This window comes from Camellia sinensis, chromosome 10 (assembly GCF_055761805.1).
Source record: "Camellia sinensis isolate YWXY chromosome 10, ASM5576180v1, whole genome shotgun sequence".
NCBI lineage: Eukaryota > Viridiplantae > Streptophyta > Magnoliopsida > Ericales > Theaceae > Camellia > Camellia sinensis.
Genome location: NC_138970.1, coordinates 93,125,054 through 93,142,829, shown reverse-complemented (window position 1 = coordinate 93,142,829; position 17,776 = coordinate 93,125,054). Strand labels below are relative to the sequence as shown.

General features: G+C 34.9%; 1 long non-coding RNA gene and 1 pseudogene across 1 annotated transcript; both read right to left on the bottom strand.

Annotated features, from left to right (window-relative positions):
• Positions 1-2,571: 2,571 nt before the first annotated feature.
• LOC145801210 (uncharacterized) lies at positions 2,572-12,679 on the bottom strand. The gene is made up of 2 exons (XR_014342317.1): positions 12,432-12,679; positions 2,572-2,853 (listed from the first exon to the last, which is right to left on the bottom strand). It is a non-coding gene; the product is annotated as an uncharacterized LOC145801210 (long non-coding RNA).
• A 2,336-nt stretch (positions 12,680-15,015) lies between these two features.
• Positions 15,016-17,776, bottom strand: part of LOC114312911 (pyruvate dehydrogenase E1 component subunit alpha, mitochondrial-like) — a 126,830-nt pseudogene continuing 124,069 nt past the window's right edge.

Here is a 17,776-nt window from a genome sequence, read left to right as displayed (position 1 = left end):
TTTAGCTCAAGAACCTCAGCAAGGAGACTCAAATTTTTGGTTTAGGAAGTGTATGTATAGCATATGCATATTGTAAGATAGAGAGGAAGGGTGCTTAGCAAGTTTTGGAGACTTCACAATTTTTTTTTCAACCTAAAATCAAGAGGGGTGGGCTAGTATTTATAGAAAAACAGCTTCTCCAGACGGAAAAATCTGTATAGAGACAGTTGGTGCAAGGCATGAACATGGAGGGGACAGCTAGCAGTAAATATCTGCCTATCGGGACACCTGGCTGGCCAGCCAAGCGGGGGATGGCTGGCCACTAAAAGTTGGTTGGCTGGCCACAAAAAATTACTCTCAACCTCGACTTTAAATGGGCATATCTCCCTCGTCCGGACTCGGTTTTAGGTGATTCTTGAGTTTAAATTGAAGCCCCGGAAGTCTACTTTCCAATGGTGTGGCTTCACATCTAAATTCTAAGTATACAAAGAGATATGCCTAATTTAGTGAAGGCTGTTCGTTTCATTCTTAATGGATTGATGCCCAATCTTTCCCCTAACTAGTTTTCTTTCATCCCCTTCTATTTCCTTCAACTCCAAAGATTTTTTTAAATATTTTTCAAAGAGTTCACATCCCTTCCACTTATTTCCACTTTGTCCTAAATCAGTTTACTAAAAAATGCAATATTTTAAATGAAATAAGAGCCTCAAAACATCGTAGAAACATTTGGAAAAATATTTTGAAAAAGAGGGTTTTAAGGTCTAAATTAGTTTTGGTCAAAATGGGGTGTAAGGTTGGGGTCAGAAGCTAAAAAACTGAAGCCTTTTGCTGAAGAGCTTGAACGATTGTACAACGTCATTTTCATCATTGAGCATCTAACCTGAGGTGCCCAAGTCTTAAGGGTGGTAAAAAATGGGGTGTCTACACAATCCAGAGCCATGTATAAGAAAATGCCTTAAAGACACCTAATTTATCACACCGTCAAAACCACCCCTAATAATGTGTTTAACAAGTGTAAAATTTTATTTTGTCAAACATTCCATAATTAGGGGTCATTTTGGGGTGATAAATTAGGGGAATGTAACATTGCTGCATATATAAAGGGGTTTGACTTGTCTTAAGTTGGTAATCTCAACTTAAGAGTTTACATTTGATAGGTCCGTTTTGGGACCAATTTTAGTAATTGAACTATTCACTTTTTGGACTCATTGAGTAGAATATTGATAAAAAAAATTAAAATGATCGGACATCAAAAGCTATATATTCGAATCAAATATGTATTACAAAATTGGATGACTATTCTTGAAATTATATTTGTCATCCATTTTTTTTAAAAAAAAAAATATGATTCAAACATATAGCTATCGATGTCCAATTATCTTAATTTTTTACATGAATCTTTTATTTAACGAGTCTTGAAAAGTGAATAGTTCAGATCACCAAAACTGATCTCAAAATAAGTTTATCAAGTCCAAATGCTTTTTCAAGTTGAGATGATAATTTGATAAAAGCCAAACCCATATAAATGCATGCATGCATATATTATGAAAAATCCATGATATCCACAATTAATGAATAATGGTAGCACAAATGTTAGAAATTTCAAACAAATTACTAAAAGTTTAACCGTAGTAATTTTTTTTAAGTCTCTAGCATTTGTGGTATCAATATTCATTAATTGTGAATATCATGGATCTTTCTTGATATATGATCATGCATGCATGTGGGTTTACACCCATATAGTAGTATTGTGTAAGATTTTTAGTTATTTTTGGCATTGCTCAAATGATAGCCCAACAAAAAGTAGTCTTGCCTGTGCAAGGAAATGTGTCGACAAAAGCTGAAAATCATCACACAACGTTGCGTCAGCAAGCCGTTGGCAAAAGTGTGTTAGGAAAGACTTTTACCAACAAATATATCATTGTGTCGGCAAAAGTAACATCTTTAGCGACAAACATTTAGTCAGTAAGCCTTCATTTATTGTCACCAATTTACCATTGCGTTGGCAAAAATGGCTCAAATAAGATGAATGTGTGACACTTTTGCTCACCCGAATTTGCATTGGCGAAAATAATACTTTTGACGACAAATAGGCTTCATCGGGAAAACATTTATTTGTTTAAACAAATAATTTGTTACTTGGGATAGCAAAAATTACCATCACAAATAACAAATTACTTTTCAATAAGAAATATTTATTGTTCAGTAGTAATAAATTACATCCACACACATCAATGCATTGACATTAAAAAAACTCTAATTATATAATAAGTAACAACAATAGATCACATGTGTTCTTACAATTCAAAATTTAAGTCTATACACAATAATACTTACAAGAGAAACCAAGTAATAAAAATAAAATCAAGTCAATACCAATTAAAACGATGTGTTTATTACAATGGCCTTAGTGTAACCAATAGATGTTGCTGCAATTGTCAAATCACCATGCCAATTAGCACTTCTAAGGTTAATGAGGCACGAGGTGCTTCTTCTAGTAACTTCTTTTCCTTCTTTGAACAACCAAACCAGTTCAATATAATGTGTAATGCCCCAAATTTCTAGCCTAAATGATAAGACAACAATCATGGCTCTTTCAAGAAAAACCGAATATAAATCTCCAAACTTACATTACATGATACAATAGTTCTTCATGCAACAATACATTAATCCAACAATAATTAAATAAACAAATAAATACCCCCAAGGGTTTACAAGTTTTCATGGCTTGAGCCTGGTTACACAAAACGGTTATTCAAATCCACACAATCACAGCCCTTGGCTTACACACAGAGTCATAGCAAAATGAGAACATTGTACTCCCAACACACATACTTCCACACCCCTAGTTGGGTGGGATCACCACATCTTTTCCTGCACAAAAATCCCGTAGGGTGAGCATAAAGCCCAGTAGGAAATTCTTAACAAAGTATATATGTTTTATACAAGTCTCAAGAGATGAAATGCACATGCCATGCTGTGCCCTTTTTGAAGATAAATAACATTTTCATCTTTTGAAAGCTATCATGCTTAATGATATCATACAATTTCAATTGTTCAAAACTTAACAATTTATTTCAAGGGCGGTAAATACAACTCTGGTAATTCCTAGGTCGGTGTCTGCAAATAGACTATACAAGTACTACCAATTTGTCATTTTTACTCGTATTAACCGGAAGGCTCGACACCTATCCATGCGGGTTTTCGGTCTTTCACCCCGAACTCTCAGGTCAACTTATTCAATATCATCTACGTCATCTATCAAGACTTACCAACGTATTTACCCTAAAACCATTCCATGAAAACTTGTTTCTCAACATTCTTTTCTCAATGCAAGTTTTCAAATCAACTTTCAAAGTTTAATGTAATCAAATGAATTGATATGCCAATAACACAAGATGAATATAAATACTTTTATTCCAATTCATCATCCAAGGAATAACACAATTCCCTCTTCTCAAGTATTGTAACGATCCGAAATTTTTCCCTCCGCTCGAGTAGGGGAGTTGACGCTCGAGCGGACTTGAAAGGTTCCCAGCATTTTTGCCGATGGTTTGAAATTCTGAGAGTTGTGAATTCCTGCTCGAGCGGATAGCTTTGTTGGTCTGCACGCTCGAGCGTAGAAAGCGACGCTCGAGTGTGGAAAGTGAGATTGCCCTTGACATTTTTATTAGTGTATTTGAAACCTCCTTATTTTATTTTGGGGTATTGATCGAAGTGGTAGCATAATGGTAAAGTAAGAGTGAACCAAGAATTTAATTCGGATAATTTTCTTACAAGCAACTGTCTCTCTTTTGCCCTTTTATTTTTCCACACTTTGAATTTGGATGTGAAGCTAGAACCATTGGAAAGATTATTTTTGGGGCTTCGATTTGGACACAAGAACGACCTAGAACGGAGTCCGGATGAGAGAGTTATACTTGTTTGAAGTTTTGGAATATGTGCTAGAGGCAGGTACGCTCAAGCGGGAAAAGAAACACTCGAGCAGACCGTGCGAATTCAGCAAGTTTAAAATCACTTTTCTAGATCATTCTTCATACTTTCATCTCCCCTCTTCATTCCTCTCACCCTAGGCTCGAAAACCCTAGGTTTTTTTTATCCCAAATACTCTCCATTCGTCTAAGTTTTGGGCAAGATCTCTTACAAGAAAGTGAAGAGGCTTGTAGATCAACATTTTCTACCGATTGAAATTTCGGATTTGTGAAGGAATCTGACCAAAGCTTGCTCTTTTGCTCGATTCTTGAGGTAGGGGTCCTAGTTCTTCCTCAATACTTGCATTAATAGATAGATTTATGGTATTTTGATTATATAAATGCAAAATTTACATTTTTGAGCATATAGTGTTATATCATGGAATTTGAGGGTTTAGGGTTTGAAGTGTTGGGGTTCAATTATTGGGTTAATATGGTGGATTATGAACCTTAGGTGTATAATCAATGGGAAAATCGAAATAAAAGATAATGGTTTAAGAAGTTTGAATTTTTCTTGAAATCCTTGATTTTCTTGAAAACCATAAGTTGATTCATGATGATAAATAATGATTTTGCCCAAATTGAAAGTAGAATCATGAAATTGGTAGGTTGAGTTATATATGTGCAAGTTTAATTGGATTTTGGAAGTGTTTAAAAATTATGTTAAAAATTAGCGATTTAACTTTTATTATGGACATTGTAAATCATGCTATAATGTGAAAGGAAGATAGAGGAAATGATTTATTAATGATATGGATGACATGGGCCTTGAGGTGAAATGATGAAATAAAGGTTTAAGAGTTCACCTTGAATTATGTTGAACAGTGTTAATTATGTTGAATAGTGTTGTTGAATTAAGTTGGGTTGACTAATATTGAATTGAATTGTGTTAAGATATGTGTTGAGAAGTGTGTTGAGTTGAGGATGTTATTTGCGACTTGTGATGAATTTGCGAAGTTGCAAATTGATGTGTAATTTGGTATAAGGAGAATTAAACAAGTTAAGAACGGAATAAATTATATTGTGACCCGATTTCTATGTGTATTATTCTAACGCCCTCAAAATAATAACATTAAACCAACATTTTAGACATGCATTGATACAAAAGAAATCAACCATTTCTATTCATCAGAGTAATTCTTACAACTGTATTACATGTTAACAACAAAAGCAAATGCCCTATGGGCTTACAGCTTTCCAAGTTAACACTTGGTTACAAAAAGAAGAGTACTAACTCAATACATATTAAGCCCTTGGCTTGACTTTACATGTAATACATCAAAATAAACAAAAGAAAGAGTCTTCAACCCTCATCATCATCCAAGCTATGTCCTTGGAGGTGGCATACTACCTGTACCTAAAAATAATGTCCCATAAAGGGTGAGCCAACGCCCAGTAGAGATATGCTAAACACAGTATGAGCAATAACTAAGACATTAGCAATTGATAAATGTTCAATTTTCATAAACCAATTCATAATCCATTTCCATTTCATGACCACTATGTTCATGTTTCATTTCAGTTTTCATTTCTTATCAATTTCACAATTTACATCAATGGCGCAGAACCTGGCCAACCACTTATATGAGACAATGACTCATATAAAACATTTCCCATTTTTCAATAGATAAACATATTAGTTGTATCAACATCTCAACAGATAAGCATACAAGCTGTATCCACATTTCAACAGATATGCATATTAGCTATATCAACACTTCCAATGACAAGCATATAAGCTGTATCAACACTTCCAAAGATAAGCATATGAGCTGTATCAACACTTTATCTGACAAGCATATGAGCTGTATCAGTGGAGTCCATCCCCTATCTCCTCCCAAACAACATCTGGTTTAGAGGTCCATCCCCTATCTTCCCCTAAACCGTGGAGTACATCCCCTATCTCCTCCCACACACATCACATATATACACAAAGGTCATATACGCAATCAATCAATACATAACGTCAATGTATTCTATCAACCGTCATACTCTATGACATATCCAATTGATTAGTTTTAGTTTGCCTAATCATCATGCATTATCTACAACAATCAAAACTACCCTCCACCGGTAGTCCAAGCAATTATTTCTAAACAAATAATAAAAGCTCCAACAGATAAAATATCAATGTTTTTCAAAAGTGAGCGATTAATAAATCTAACTCCACTATTCAACCATATAATGAGTCAATTTCATTATTTCCAACTCAATTCCATATAGCTACAATCTTCCCAAATTAATTATACCAATTAATTTTAAATAACAAATTAGGACTTTTACCCCCAACTCTCAATATCAACTCAAAGGTCCCAATATCACCAACCAACAACTATATCATCATTTTGAAACCCAAAATACATATTATGAGCCCAAAATCACAAAACCCTTTTTAACACATTTTGAAACCCTAAGTCCCAAAATTTCCCAAATTCAACACTCTATCAAAACAACTAAAAATCTAGGTCAAAGACCATAAGAGTGAGTAGGAACCCCTACCTCAAAAGATGACACCCAACGAAGAAGATGGTGAAAACGAAATTGCTCCAAACCACGAGTTTCTCGGATAAAAAGATAGCCCTCGACGATCAACAACTATTTTGTAAAGGCCAAAGGTGAGGAAACAACTCCTACTAGATCAATACCTAGAGAGAAGGCAAGGTTCTAGAGAGAAACTCTCAAATGGCCTTTTCGGAAAAGTAAGAGAGAGAAAGAATGAGAAAAAGTGATTTAAAACTGCCCCACAACCAACTGATATACGACATTCCTGCTCGAGCGGAAAACACAACGCTCGAGCGTCAAGAATAAAAACTAGGTCCGCTCGAGCGCAAAAAGGCCCGCTTGAGCGCCAAGACACAAGAATAAAGTAAATCCGCTCGAGCGCGAAAACCAGTCCGCTCGAGCGTAGATTTCCCCCTCCCAGAACTTACACCCAAAGGTACTACCCGCTCGAGCGCCAGAGTACCCGCTCGAGCACCACCGCTCGAGCGTAAGGAAACCCGCTCGAGCATAAAAATCACACCTGCAGAAGTTTTGCAGGGACACAAAAATCTGAGAGTGTGCAATATCCGCTCGAGCGCAAAAGGACCCACTTGAGTAGAACGACCAAAAACCCGGCAACAATATTTCAGACCAAGGTTCAATCCACCTGTTCGAAACAAGCCCAACACATCCTATAACCCAAACAAACGGAATTAAAGGATGACAACAAGATAAATACAACTACCAACTTCACGGAATCGAGTCCGGAATACAACAGAACAGTAAAGGGACAACCGGGATCGCTATAATTATGAATTGTGTAGGGTCAGCTACAAGGGCGGACCAAGCATCTGAATACTGTGAGTAATAACTCTATAAAGCTATGTTTAATTATAAGTATTTTCTGACTGATATGATATAATCCATTTTTTGAAATGCTATCTTATGAATTATGAATGAATGTCCATATTTTTGAAATGTATTTGTGGCACCCTTAGTTCACGTGGCCCTCGCCCGGGGGTAACAATACCCTGGCCAATCTGTACGTGGCCCTCGCCCGGGGGTAACAATATCGTGGCCTATCTGCACGTGACCCTCGCCCAAGGGTAACAATACCGTGGCCAATCTGCACGTGGCCCTCGCCCAGGGGTAACAATACTGTGGCTTATATTCACGTGGCCCTTGCCCGGGGGTAACAATACCGAGGCCTATATTCACGTGGCCCTCGCCTGGGGGTAACAATACCATGGCTACTTGCGCACAAGATATGGACCTTTATGGTCGTCGGTACTGACTATACATGTGGGTCGCAGGACCAAGTTGATTTGATAGCTAATGGGTGTACCACGTATGATCTTATCGAAAATCTAAATCTGAATATGAATATGAACATGTATTTGAATCTATTTCTGATTTAAAACCTGTATATGCATAGACTCTATTTCCAATAAGAATATGTTCCTAATATAAGCTCTGGTTTTTGACCCTGTGATGGACATCATTCATTAAAAACCCTTTACTTTGTTATTATTCACTGGGCTCCAGCTCACTGTATTATTTTATGTATGTAGGCGATCAGGCGTGTGACTAGTCCTAGAGCTGCTGCCTAGATTCTTCTTTCTGTCAGCCAACCTATGTGCCTCCCGTGGAGGTTCCGGACGTGTCTAGCGTTTATGGCTAAGTGCATAAAGTTTAAGCTTTGTCTTCTTGCTTGGCTAAACAAGTTTTCGTTTATTTTGTAAATAGGGCTAAGTCCCTTTTTGTCTAGTCTGTATGTATATGACGTCGTAAGGATGATGTGTAGATATGTATATAAAAGTTTTAAATTTTTCTGTCTCATATAAGTCTGCACAGCTCAATGGATGTTGTATATTTGTTATTTGCTTCCGGTAGCCCCTACTATTATATTAATCTGTCTCAGAGGCCTTTGGTAATCTCATGATTACTGGCCAGTTACGATGCTGAACCCATAGGGGCGGGTTTGGGTTGTGATGAGTATCCTCAACAATTAGTCATTTCAAGACTATTTCAACGTTTTGAACAATAATTTTCAAAATGAACAGCAACTCTCATATTCCCTGAAATTCATCATTTATATAAATATAAATAATAAATTTCCCAAACATCCATTTATTTTGACACAAAATAAATATAAAAATATCATTTATGGATTTTCAGTCTCTTTTAAAAAAATCCCCAAATTCTAGGTTTTCTCACAAAGACTATACAACTCAAATCTTTTGAAAGAAAACTTTCCAAAATCATATTTTCTTCAATCAACGAAGATCAAAACCCATAAGATCATTTTAAAAGAACAAGAGACAAACCTACTTTCAAAATCGCTCAACTTCTTGAATCAACAATCAATTTTCAAAACCATTGAAAGATGATTTCGCAAATCATATAGATCTTGCAAAAATATATATATAACTCTAAGAAAATCCCTACCTCAAGTTTTGAAGAAGAAATGAGATGAAACCCCCAAAATCAACGGTGTCGAAACTCAATCTTCACCGCACACAACGAAGCCCTCGAGAAGTTAACCAACTTTGATGAAGAACTTATTGCAGAACTCTAATGGATCTTGAGAAATCAAGGTTTTGATCTAATTTGGCGTAGGGAAATGTAGAGAGAAGGGAGATGAAAGGGTTTTTAGAGAGAGATATACAAAAGTGATCTGAAATATCAGATTCACGAACTGATATAACACGGTTCGTTTAAGCGTGGAACCCGCTCGAGTGTCAAATACACTTTCCCAGTACTTTTGCAGACAGGTTAAACTTCTAGAACCAAACATTCTGCGCTTGAGCGCATAAACGGCAGCTCGAGCGGACAAGCAACTTCTAATGCATTTTGCATTTTTGCTTTGGGGGCACTGCCCCTCAACCCCGCCAGGGCGCTGCCCTTGGACCCGCCAAGGGGCGCTGCTCCCTGGACCTCCGCGAGTTGATCGAGCAGCTCGATCCCTGCCAGGGCGTTGCCCTTGGACCCACCAAGGGCTGCTGCCCCCTGGACCCCCGCGAGCTAACTGGGCAGCTCGATCCCCGACATACTCAGCGAAGTGGCAAAACTGGGATCACTACATAATGTGTTACTTTACAACAATTTGAAACACAAAACATAAAGAAGTTATGAGTTTCAATTCTAAGTGGTTTTGCAAATACCTCTAACATGTTGTAGTCTGTTGTTTTCATTAATTGTTCATGATGTATAACCATCGTGATAGTAGGGTTAGAAGTAAACACCATTCCTAAATTACTTGTTCATGATAGTATTAAATTTCAAATCAGTATAATAGTAGCATTGGAGCACATTCCAAAACCAACCATGTAACTAAAATGACTATTAAAGTACTCTGCTGAGAGATTTCCCAACTATTTTCTTCTCGTCATGTCATCAATCAAGATCCTCTTTGGGAAATTCTAGCATAACTACCAATGAAAATCAACCAAATTATAATCATATACTAGTGGCTCAGCAATCAGTTTCAGCACTAATCGTGCCATATACATGAATAACAGTTCCAAACATTAAAAAAGGAAGATACATGCTTAAAGAATTTATCTCGGGTGTAACCTATTGCAAAATCACATAGGAAATCTGAAGAGATCTTGAACACAAAAGCAAAATCAAAGCCTAAGTCAGAGCTTGAGCTGTAGCCTATTGCACAACTCAAAGAACAAGTACATCACATGACACAAGTGCAGTCTTAGCATTTGCCTGTTAAATCTTGTGCACCACAAGACTGTAATAATATCAAGATGGATTGTTACAATGGGATTAGTTGTGATGATTAGAATACAAGTTTGCTAGAGTGTATCCAGCTGTGTTTGTTAAGAGTTAGATAGGATTGATAGTTTGTATCTTTGTATAAACAACTGTGTAAAGCACTTGTTGAATTAGAATGGAGAATTAAGAAGTCAAATGGACTAAGCAAACACAAAAATTCAATAATAATTAAGAAAGATTTCACATAAGTGAAAATGTAGATATGATGATTCTTGTCATTTTCCCTCAAGCTATGTTTCTTTGCTGAGGGTAAGAAAAAGGAAAGGAAATAAAATTACTTGAATATTTTTCATTTGTTAACTACATAAAAAAAATGAAATTTTTTAGAAATTCCCATTCATTTTCTTCTCATTTTTTTTAGTCCAACAAAAACACAAAACTTCTCTCCTTCATTTTTCTTTTCTTTTGTCTTACCTTTTTGTTTCCCTCCATAAATCCTAGAACCAAACAAAGCATAATGTCACAAGAATAAATGAAGTTAGAAGAGCAACCTCAGTATCAAATGCAAGTATTTAAAACAATGAAAATCTCATATTCACATTTAAAATAAATCTCCCATAAGGAATCCTCATATCTACTGATCTACTGCACAAACACCATGCAACATAAAAAATGCACAAAATAAATAAGCATTGAACATGAGTGACAACTCAATGGAGAGAGAAGGAATATTAACCAATACAAGCATAATGAAATCCTCAAATTCAAAGTGCTTGAAAATGCTACAGAAAAAAGAATCAATTTTAGATGCCATTCCTTTCAAAAGGATTCAAAGCCTACAAAACAAAGAAAATAAGACCCCGGAAAAAAAAAAAAATACCAAAACCCACATCCATTTTTTTTAGCATTCCTATTATCATCATTTTGACTTTCTTTTTCTCCCATTTCTTCTCTTTCATCACCAAGAGTCCTACCCATCTATCACAACCGCTATCTCATGTCCCAAATCATTGGGTTTCGATATCCTTTGGGTCAAAAAGGGAAATTTGAATTTTTTATATGCACAAAAGAAAAACAAAGTTTGCATAATTTCTTTACAACAATTCAAAATGTGGCATTCAGAAACTACAGTCGAATATGCTATGTTTTGGTATTTCAAAGAGTATAAAAAATATAATAATTATTCTTATGAAACAAAGCACATATGCATGATAGTCTTTACACACATACACACAAAAAAAAAATCAAAAAAAAAAATTAAAAGAAAAACTCAATTGAGATGAGATAATATAACCCAAATGATAACATCTATGAAATTGAAGAACAAAAGATAAAAATAAACTATAATTAATGAATGAGAAAGAATACAGCAGATAAAAATCAAACAACCCCAGTACAGAGCCCGAATATAGGGGCTCGAATTTGGCTCGAAATTAGGGGGAAGAAGAAGAAGAAGGAGGAGGAGAAGAACTGGACTGGAGGGGCCAACAAAATAGGGCGGAGGTGGAGGCGGAGGCGGGCAGAGGCAGAGGTGGAGGCGGGGCTACGATGCCGACGAGCGACGAGCTGTGACGCCAACGAGCTGCGACGACGACGACGACTCTGTTTCTCTCTCTTGTCTCTGCTCTTCTCCTGTGTTCAACGAAGAAGAAGAAAAGAAAGAAAGAAAAGGAAGAGAAAGAAAATGAAGGGGAAAAAAAAATTGAAACCCAAAACGACGTCGTTTTGGGTTCCGAGCCAAATTCGAGCCCCTAATTTCGGGCCCTCAAACATTATTCAAAATCAAAATGAAGCGCAATGTGTCTCTAAGATTTTGAGGATGAATCTACAGTCTAATTATTATTATTATTATTATTATTATTATTATTATTATTATTATTATTATTCTGGGTAACATGAAAAAATAGACACCAAAAAAAAAACCAAAAAAAAAAAAATCAGAAATTAATGTTTTTACAAATTGCAAGAGCAGCACATGGGGGTCCATCCTCCATCCAAACGAAAAATCCATCAGAAATTACTGTCTACTATTAACAGTGTATGTTACTAAAATTAGTTTATTTATTTTATACATCTCATTAAATTAATTTTGATACAACCACATGTTTTAGATTCAAGAAACAAACCAAAAGTTTAGATTCAACAATGTAATTTCTTTTATACAATCACAACTCCTTAATCAAAACTCTAATTTTTCAATTGAAACCTCAGATCAAAAACTTTTTTTTTTTCAAAATCCCCAAATATTAACCCTAGTTTGAATCTCCAAACCTGGTTAAAGAGAGAGATGTTTCTTCTTTGCCGAGTTCGTCGTTTTTTCTCTCCAGTTCAGAGGGAGCTTTCTCTCTCTTGATTTTTCTGCAGCGTCTTCATAGCCTTGTTTTCATTTTTTTTTAATAGGATGAAGAAGCTTGAGGAAAGAGGAGAGCAAATCACAGATAGAAGGAAGGAGTGGTGTGCGGTGTGGCAGACGTCTGGAAAAGAGGGGAAGAGAGCAGAGGAGATAGAAAAATACCATTAAATCCTTAGGTACACGTATAAAAAGGCCAAAAAAGAGGGTTAATTTCATAATTTCATCAAGGCTGAAAATTTCAAGCTTTATATATATAGGACTAACGCATGTTTGTCGCTAAAGAGTTAAACCTTTGCCGACGTGCCATCTACGTCACCCTAACCCTTATACTAATAGCAAGGGACTGTTTCATTGCTGAAACTCATTGATCATCGCTAAAACTTTCTTCATGTTGGAGCGCTATTTTTTTTAGGTGCCTAATTTGTATTTGACTTTTTAGCAACAAGTTGTTGATCATGTCGCTAATGTTAACCTTTTTAGCGATGGAAATTATTTTTGCGTCGCGGAAAGGATGTTTTAGCTATGCTATTTTGATAGTGTCGCCAAAAGTAATCGCTAAAAATGAAATTTCTTGTATTGGAGCCGGATCATCCATGAAATACTTCTTATTCATTTGTCTCAAATCATATCTCTTTATTGTGTGATTGATTTCTAACTTAATTGTGTTTTGAAGAAGGGTTTTGTAACAAGAAAAATAAGAGAGATTTCGAGAGAAGATTCTCCGCTTGCAACCACATGAATATATATTGTTGATACCCTTTTTAATATATAATAATTGACTAACATGTGTGCACTAAAAGTATGTGTTAAGAAAGTTATAACATAGTATATATTTTTATTACACTTATTTTTATACATAGTTAGTGATTGGCACATGTGATACGTGTGTAAATTAAAATAAATAAAAAAATAAAACAAAATATTTATTATACGTTATATGCCACTCAAGTAGTAAGAATTTTCTTCAATACATTAAAGGTCCAAGTTTCAATTCCTACTACTCCAATCGGCCTATTTTTATTATTTTTTATTTTTAAATAGAAAAATAAGAGACACGTGATATAAGGAGAAACAAGTAAATACTTGAAGACCAAATCCAGCCTTCACTTAGTATAATAATATAAATATATAATATTTAAAATTTTTTTAACATGTGTCCTATGAGCGTACATTGACAAATTTATGATTAATTTATTCATTTGTTTGAGATATTTCATAAGGTGCATGAATGAAGAGTTAGTGAGAATAATTTGCATTGTCTTTTGATTAGCAAAAATAATGAACATTTATTGATGATTACCAATAAATTACATGATTACAGTAAACAAAAGTATAGTAGGAAGTGCAAAATACCTCAGTGGCTAAATCAATCCATCCCAATTAAGTTGACACAGAATAAGTAATTTGCATTGTTGAATAATATTATATATTATTGGATTCATATATAATTTCTAGGTAGGGCCAGCCCTGGGCATAGGCCCACCGGGCCATGGCTTAGGACCCCTCAAAATGGACCCAAAAAAAGAGTTCCCTCCTATTATAGTTTAGTATAATATATTAGGTATGTTTTAAGTCCAAAAAAAAAAAAAAAATTAAAGAAGGCCCAAACTAACTTAAAATAAATTGATCCATTAAAAAATTAAAAGGCCCATTCAAATTTAAAAGGGCCCATTTTCTCTCCCTATCTAATTCCTAACCCTAACTCTTAATTCAATTTTCCCAAAAATTTGAAAGAAGTGGCACAACAGAGCATTAACGAATTTCTCAAGAATTCAGAGTAGTAGAATAGCACAGGTAGGCCTTTTTTTCTACTCAATTAATTAAATATTTGTCTTGTCGTTTACTCAATTGCTTTATAATATTGGTATTTATACAAATTTGTATCATCAAGAAGGATTAATCTTTTGCTACCTGTGCTAAATTTTTCGTTAAATGAAAAAAAAAATGATGTGAAAGACCTCAAATGATCTAGTGATATTTATTAGTTGATTATCGGCTTTGGGCCCCAGAAATCTCAAAGCCGGGTCTGTTTGTAGGAAATGGATCAAATTCACGGATGCAAGGAAGGAATAGGTGAAGAAAGTATGAGATTCAATTTGAATAATTCACATCGCTAGATCCATTTGTAGATTTTTTTTTTTAATACAATTTGTTATTCTTCCATTACTCTATTGTAATGGACTATTATAAATGGACTAGGTTAACCCCATGATATATATAACACATCATATTACAATAGCGTGTGATTTAATGAGATATATAGAGGTTGCGTATTCTTTCTGGCTTGTGACCGATAAAGTGTGGTGCTTGAGATAGGTTCCAGCGGTCCTTTTGGAGTAGTGCTCGGTAAACTGTATTGGTATGGTTTGGTAATGGCTTCATAGTGTACTACAACCAATTGATAAGGAAAATGTTTCATGCTTCTGGGTTCTAACTAATACAACAAGACATGTCTGTATATTTTATAACAAAATCATATTTTCTCAATATTATCTAAAAAATTTACATCTGAAAGAAAAACATAGAATTGCAGAAATGCGTGATAAATGTACTCACAATGGGTCCATTCTTTAAAGCGTGCTCCTTGGCAAATTTGCATGCTTGTTTCACAGCTAAAACATCCATACCATCTACCTGTTTCAGAATATGAAATATATGACAAACAACAAAACCATAGAAAACAGCAATATTTGGCATTAGTAACAACAATAATTTCTAAATATCATCAATGTGTAGCCTTACTATTAACTTATGCAGAAAATGAAGGGAATAAGTTCACAACCACAAGACACCAAGATTGGTTTAAACTTGGGAGTATCCACCACAAAATAAATTTACATACAGGGTCCTCTCGCTCATGAATAGTCTATTTAGGCAGTTTTAAATTTGAAAAGAAAAACAAATTTTAAAACTTATCTTGGATCCGGACAACATGATTGTATTGGAGAATAACCTTGAATCATCCATCCCTCTTCTGAAGTCTCCAGAAGGTGGAAGAAGGAAATAAAGAAGCAGCTTGAAGGTTGTAGAAGACAACTTACTAGAAGGTTGAAGAAGAAGGTGAAGCTTCATGGAAGCTACCACTGACCATGAGTTAGAACCAGGTATCTCTACAAGAAATTACACATTGGCGACCAAGATAAAATTAGTCGTCAAAAGTGACATTTTCGGCAACTAAAAAATTTAGTAGTCAGTGTTGGTTTAAATTAGTTACTATATTATTTTAGTCGAGATATGTTATGTATTGGTGACTAAAAAAAAAATTTAGTCAGTAAATATGAAGTAATTGGCGACAAAAAAAACTATTAGTCGGAAATAGTCTATATTTAAGGCTACGAAAAATTTGATTTGGTTGGCGTATATAATATTTTGCCGACAAAAGGAAGTATAGTCGCCAAATATTATGCAATTTTTTGGGTTACTCTTTGTCGATCAAATAATTTCATTGCCAAATGTGAGCTTTTGGTGACTAAAAAACTGTAGTCACAAAATAATAACTGTTTGCCGACCAAAAAAATAATTAGTAGCAAAATGATATTTTGGCTACAAAAGTATTAGTCACTATTAAAATATGTTTGGGTAGAAAGGCTGATTCGTTATTTACATTACCCTTTATGACAAAATGTTCTTTAGTCGATAAAGGTAGAAATTTTTTTAGAGGGAAATGAATTACTATTGGAGCCCTCCCCTCTTGGCTGCACACTTTTTGCTCTCTGTTCTGTGTCACACACACGGAGAACAAAGTCACCACCAAATCTCACCCCCGCTCACCACCGACGGGCACCACCATCGCTGGGCACCGTTAAGCAACATTGTCGCTCGCCACCATCGCACATCACCACTGCCATAGCCACGAATCAAAGGTTTTATTTCTCTCTCTCTCTCTCTCTCTCTCTCTCTCTCTCTCTTCCTTCCTCTATTTCCCCATTTCTCACACAAAATTCTAGGGTTTTATATGATTGTTTTACTTTAATTTTGTGTTGATTTATTAAATTGGTTTGGTTCAAGTGGTTTGATGGCCAAAATGGGTTTGATTTAAGTGGTTCGATACCTTTCCCCCAATTTTTCCTTTCTCTCTCATTAGTGTGAAAGCCCTAATCCTGATTGTGTATTTATTTGCATGTATGGCTGGTAAAATGCGGTTGTATATTTATTGACCATGGTTGAATATGGGAATTGGAATTTGATGCTATGATGCTATAATTGCAAAAGTAAAAAAAAAGAAGGAACGTTGACTCACATTTTGAAGCGGGTTAGATAAAACTTAAATGTTCAAATAAAAAAAATTAAACCCCCCCCCCCCCAAAAAAAAAAGAACACAAACCATGAAAAAACATTCATTTATAGAGGTCTACCAATTTATATTTGCTTTTTGTAGTTAATTGGATCATAACTCTACTTCCAAATAAATGCATGTGCACTTAACATCAACAACAATCATACGAAAAACAAATTAAGGCCTTAAACTTAAAATACAATAAAATAAATAGAACTTATATGAATCTTAATGTGTACATGGAAGAGAGAGGTAACAGAATGCAATGAGAGACAAAAATAGAGGGTTGAGAGATTGAAGGCGTTTCTGGGATTAAAATGGTGTAAAGTTTGTTGTCATTTATTACTAGAAATGAATGTCTTTTGGGTCAGTTACTTTTGGTCCAATAACCATGTATGCTCCTTTTCAACATAGAGCCAAATTTCTTTCTATATATAGTTCCCGGGAAGTTAACATCTCCTTTTTACCTGCTTAATCATTGTTGGAAGCAATATTTCCATTTATTTCCCTTTTGAACTACAAGAGAGGTAGTAGTCATACTCAGACATGAGGAAATACAGTTGTTTTAGTCTTAAATTCTACACTTATATCTTTGGAATTCAAATATGAATTTAAGAAAATGTTTGACCTTTGTATGACCGGCCTATTATGAGTTTGGTTTTATAATTTCAATATTTTATTATGTTAAAAAAGTAGGCGACCATTTCTTATAAGCAAAAAGATTTATTTTGTCTCTAATTTAGCACTTTGTCATTTTCTTGTCATTATGTTTTGAGATAAAAAAGTAAGTGATAATACTAATTCACATTGGCACCTCTATGATAGAAGATCTATTTAGTGCTCATATATTTATTTTAGTATGAAGTTGATTCTAAGTTTACTAATACGATTTGTCCTACACTTCAGAAAATGCTTACAAAATAGAGAATATGACAAATACAACGTTCTACTATCCACAAATCTTGCATACTGTGGATTGGAGATTAT